This window comes from Podarcis vaucheri, assembly GCF_965113315.1.
Source record: "Podarcis vaucheri genome assembly, chromosome: 6".
In the NCBI taxonomy this organism is placed as follows: domain Eukaryota; kingdom Metazoa; phylum Chordata; class Lepidosauria; order Squamata; family Lacertidae; genus Podarcis; species Podarcis vaucheri.
Window position 1 is genome coordinate 60,898,879 of NC_138764.1, and position 6,000 is coordinate 60,904,878.

A 6,000-nucleotide genomic window follows, 5' to 3' on the forward strand; every position below is an offset into this window, starting at 1 on the left:
TAATGAAGGATATCAGAAGTGAGGTTTCATCCTGTCTGTGAGTGCTACATAGCCTGCTATGTACTCCTGATTCAGATGGAAGATCAGTGACAGGCACATTGATTCAGCGTACCTGACACTCATAAGCCATATAAGAATGGTGCCAAATCCTGGGCTCCATTAGGCCAGGTACCACACCTGAGGGTATCAGGGACTGGCAGGGCTCTGAAGTAGAGGCAGGGGGCTAGGAGAATGACCCAGGAATGGGGGCCAGTGATTTATGGGGTTGGGTGCTGGTCGCAAGGCAGCAACCGGGCCAGGGTGCACAGTATGTGGCAGAGGAAAAAGGGACAGTTCAGGTGAGGGATGGGTTAGTACTGTCCTCACCTTCCCCCACCCCACTGTCTCCTTGAACCAGGAGGGGCTTGAAAAGATTCCTCCCAAGTGCCCCATCTGGGGACTTTCTGGTGGTTACCACTAGCTGGAAAACTGCTGGTTTTCATACCCACTAGGCCTGTGCTGTTCCTCTTTGCAAGTGGAGGCTAATGGAAAGATGCTTGTGTGCTATTCTCTCTGCTCCCAGCACCGACAAAGGGGAGAGCATCACTGCACTCTTAGTAAAAGTGTAGGAAAAACAAGCGATGCTTAGTTTCACTTGTAAGGAAAAGAAGCAATGAAGATCCTTTCGTATTTCATATGAACTTTATTGTATTGGTATTTGGGGAACTGCTTCCTGGGTTGGGCTTCTCAGTCAGAATATTGGGAACTGCCTTTTAGTCATACAGATGGTCCGTTTACAGATATAGATGAATGGAACTGTCAATTCCAGTTCTCTCTATTTCTCATTTTTCCAATCTTAAATTTATTTCTCCACTCTTCTGCAGCAATCTGCATTACAAAAATCCCCATGAATATTTGTCAGCATTTTAGTGCAAAATTATCCTAGGGGGGGGTACACATTCATATGCAGTTTTGACTAATGCATTGGCAAGGAATTTCTCCTAATATAATGCATTTTGCACATTGTTTTCACTAATGTGTTCCTCATTATGCATCTTTGCAAACATTGGTGGGTTGGAGCATTGCATTGCAAAATTCAGAGGAGTATAAATTTCAAAGAATGGCTGTGTTTTGGGTCTTGTATTGTTTTCGAGAGTGCGAATTAGGTAGGTTTAAATGCAAACTGAATAGAATTCCTTCCACATCCCTATTGACAGGCCATCTGACAGGCACATTGGTGACTTTTAATCATTTTACTTGTTCCTTCCCTCCTTTCCCTCTTGCACATTCTCAAGAGCAGCATACCAAACTGAAATATATTAAGCTAAGCATAACAAGATAAAATACCACAGAACCAGGAAGGACATTAACTATGTCTTTGTAAGTTGCCTGTACAATCAAATGAGTAAGACAATGATGCATGATACCCAAGTCCCTCTTGACAAAGGATGAAAAATTGGCTTTAAAAAAGGAAGCAGAAAAAATGACGAGGCTGTCCTCTGAGCCCTGAGTGACCAAGGTCTTTTTGCTCACACAAATTTCTTACAGAAACCAATGGATATTTTGCCTGGGTAAGAAGTGAGAGACCCTTGGATTCAACTTTACCACCCAAGTCTTGTCAGTAGATATTAGCTGTCACTGTAAGAAAGGTGCACAATGAAAAGAAATAGCTGTTCTCAATGCTGTACAATTCCCTGGAGATTTTCTGATAACAGGAATTGGATTTAATCAGGCTTGGATGCTTTAGATTTTATCAGCATTTTTGATTGACAGTTGCGTGTTTTGTTCGCAAAATTCTGTGCAGTCAACCTTACTATTTATCTGCAACTATTAGCGTTTGTTTGTTTGCAAAGATTAGTGGGGCGGCCATTCGTTCAGCATTGACACACGGATGAGGAACAATGCTTCCACCCCCAACCCCCATATATGGTGCTGCCCTCAGTAGTGCTATCACAGCAGTAGCAATGTAGTAATATCTATGCATTAAAATAATGTTTAGATCACTTCCCAACCACGTACAGTATCCTGAAGCTGTTTAAAGAATAAAATTCTAGCACTAAAATGTTAAAAAGATATAAAATCAATTGAGTATTCAAATATGAATAAAAACTAAATAAAACCAACAGTGAACAATAAAGAATGTCAGGGATGTGCATCATCATCATCATCATCATAATTTATTTATATCCCACCTATCTGGCTGAGTTTCTCCAGCCACTCTGGGCGGCTTCCAGCAAAATATTAAAATACAATAATTTATCAAATATTAAAAGCTTCAATAAACAGGGCTGCCTTCAGATGTCTTCTAAAAGTCAGATACAGTGGTACCTCTGGATGTGAATGGGATCCATTCCGGAGCCCTGTTCGCATCTTGAAGAGAACGTAACCTGCGTCTACATGTGCATGGGTCACAATTTGCCGCTTCTGCGCATGTGAGTGACGTCATTTTGATGTCACCGCAGAGCGCAACCTGAAAACGCTCAACCTGAAGCAACTTTAACCCGAGGTATGACTGTAGTTGTTTATTTCTTTGACATCTGATGGGAGGGTGTTCCACAGGGCGGGTGCCACCCTCTGCCTGGTTCCCTGTAACTTTGCTTCTCACAGTGAGGGAACCGCCAGAAGGCCCTCAGCGCTGGACCTCAGTGTCTGGGCAGAATGATGGGGATTGAGACGCTCCTTCAGGTATACTGGGCCGAGGCTGTCTAGGGCTTTAAAGGCCAGCACCAACACTTTGAATTGTGCCTGGAAATGTACCAGGAGCCAATGTAGGTCTTTCAGGACCGGTGTTATGTGGTCTCGGCCACAATATCTAAAACGAACCAATAATCTAGTTGGGGGGAACTGGCACAAGTATGTTAACAGGCAGAGTGTGAGAGTGTGGACCCTAGGATCAATCCAGATGTGCTCTTCTCAATAGCAGATGGCATGGAGGGGCTGTGCCACTCAGCTGACCTCCCATTGGCTAAGTCACAGCTACATAGTGAGATGGAGTGGGGGAAAGAGGGAAGTGGCAGCATGGACCTTGAATTGCAAATGTGCTGGCATGAGTGCCCCATTGGCTGCATGGATGCATTCACACTGCGCTGACCTCCCCCCCGCCTCCCCCCCCACTCTCTTCAGCAGAGAATTGGCCAGAAGGAGGTCAGGTCAGTGTTTCAGCCCCACCATGCTATGGCTCTTCTACTATGCACACAGATGCTCAGCAGCTAGAGAATTCCATAGGTTTTTGCCCAACTCCTCACCCTAAGTAGTACAACACTATCACAGTGCTAATCTGCTGGGAAGGATAGAAGAGGGACATAGTGCCAGGACACTCCCCCTCTATTATTATGTTATATATGTGTTGGAGAGGGCATGCATGCTTTTTTTCTTACCACAAAATTATAACTGTTGAGAGGACCTCAGACTTAGAGGCCCCCTAGCACCAGTGGCAGAGCAACATGCTACAGCCCCTGGAGCAGAGAACAGGCGGGGATGTGGCTGGCGCGTCACCCGCGGGGGCGTAGCATGCGTCTGGGGTTGTGTGGCATGCAGCGTGTGTCCTGGGAGGGCGTGGCGCATGTCCCAGGGGGGCAGCCGCGATGGTACCCTTTCCCCAAATGGTGCCCAGGGCGATACGCTCTCCCGCCCCCCCTTCGTATGCCAGTGCCTGGCATAACACCCTGCTCAGTGTTTGCTTAGGCTGCATGCTCATTATCAGGGCACACACAGAGAGAAGGAGAGATGTGACTTATTCCCTCAGGAACAATTAGTTCTAGAGTTCCTTAGTCCCTACTGGCATTTCTGTTCAATGCTGACTGCAAGCCCCACTTTGGGCAGGGATTGGCTGCATTCTGGAGCTCCTGATCACAGCTGACCCAAGCAGGTTCCACTCTGGGAAAGAATCATCTTCACTTGGGACTTTTGAGTTGAGCTAAACCCAGCTGCAGCTGTTCCTGGACTGGGAGAGTCTGACCATAGTAGTTCCGGCACTGGTAACTTCAAGACTGAACTAACAGAATGCACTCTATGCGGGGCTGACAAGAGTTAGTTCCTACCAGCATATTGCACATCTGCTCAAAGATCTGTACTGGCTGCCAATTTGTTACTGGTTCAAGGTTTTACTGTTAGTACACAAGGGCCTTAACAGCTTGGGGCCAGCTTACTTGAAGGATTGCCTTGCCCCTTATGTGCCAACTAGACGGCTTCCATCTGCAAAATTTGCACTTTTACAAGTGCCATAAAATGTCAGTTCCACATTTTGCTAGGAGCTAGTTTTTCAGTGTAGCAGCACTGTTGCTTTGGAACTCCCTGCTGATTAATATTAGGCAGGTGCCCTCACAATGCTGTTTCAGACGCCTGTTAAAAATATTTTATTTCAGGAAGCCTATCTGGACACATAATTTAGTTGTGTACACTTGTTTTTAACTTCTGCTGATTTTTATCTGTATTTGATTGATGATTGCTTTATGCACAGCCCTCGGAGGTTTTTATTTTTAAATTAAGTGGTTTATACATCTTTCCAAATAAAATAAAACAAACTCTAGTTTTACCATTATTTTCCTGCAAACTACAGAATGTCAGTGCACCAGGTTAGCTTGTCTCCTTTCAAGCTTTCAAGCTGTTGCTTTATTTTTAGTCTTGTGTAAAATTGTGCCTTCCTGTAGCCAGCAGAGGGCTTAGGAGCACAGAGCTGGAACAGCTACCTGAGCTAGAGTTAATCTTGACTCTGAGGGGGGGAAAACAACAGCACAACACCAACAAACCTAACTGTAAATATATCTGTGTCCTACTTCTTCCCTGTCACACATTTAAATCTATTTGATCCATACTAATGGATTGATCTACAAGTTTGTGCACACACATCCTGCTTGGGGCGGCCCAGCTGACAGCAATGCACAGATCATGACCTGTCACATCCACTCAGGCTCACCTTAGCCAGGAGCTGCTGGGAATGAATCCAATTACAGGATAAAGAGTTTTCTTCCCCTTCCATATGGTCTCTACCACTCTCCAGCTTTATCTCCATTTAACCCCTTTCCCATTGGGTGAGCTCACAAGCCACAGATAAGCAGCTCAGCTCCTCAACAATGCACAACTTGGTCTCTACTGGGGATAGAGAGGGGCAGGCAGGAGGGGTGGAAGTCTGGCTATAATAGGAGATTTCCTTTCTCCTGCTCAGCAGGAAAGCAGCAACCCTTGCGGAGAATTAGGAAACAGGTCAGGACATCATTTAGGGAACTGAGCAAATGTTTAGCCAGCCTGTAAGCTTGCTTGCCTCACTGCTGGTTTCCACTGTGACCTTGGGCAAACCTCATGGTCTTGCCAACTATTCTATTTCCTAGCTCTCCCACCTCATGCACAGGATAAAATTGATTTTATTGCAGACGAGACAATTTTGTTCCTCTGAAGCTGCAGCCAACGGGACCTTGTTTTGAAGGTTTTGTTTTGTTTTGTTTTGAGATGTGGACACCAACATGCCTGCATCAGTGTGTGGGGAAGTGGAGATAAGAAATGGAACCCCACCCAAGCAAGGCATTGCAAGGGGCAAAATGGTCTAGAGAACAAAATGTACTGGGGTTAAATAGACAGGAAGGATGGGCAGTGTAAGTGGAGAGATCTCATGCGGCAGGTGTCACAAGCACAGCTAATCTGTTCCTTAGGCAAGAATTGGAAAATGTCCTGGAAATATTTGTAATGGCCAAGGTCAACAGGCACTAATGATCAGGGAGGGGGTAGGAGTTCAAGAAGATATCTGGAGGATGGGGATGCAGTAGGTCTTCTAAGCTGAGAACATAGAGCAGTGGTCACTTATCCCAGAGTTGCTGGAACAAGCCTAACAGCTCCAAGTTTCATATTTGTTCTGTACCACTCATTTTTACATCAATGGTTGTTAACACATAGCATGCCTACTATCAAGGCTGGCTCAAGACATTTTGCTTCCTAAGGTGGAATAGTGAACGGACACCCCCCACAGAAGCTAAGAAGCATAAGACCCAAGCCCTGAGGTCATCATGGCGCACATATCTCCACCCACAT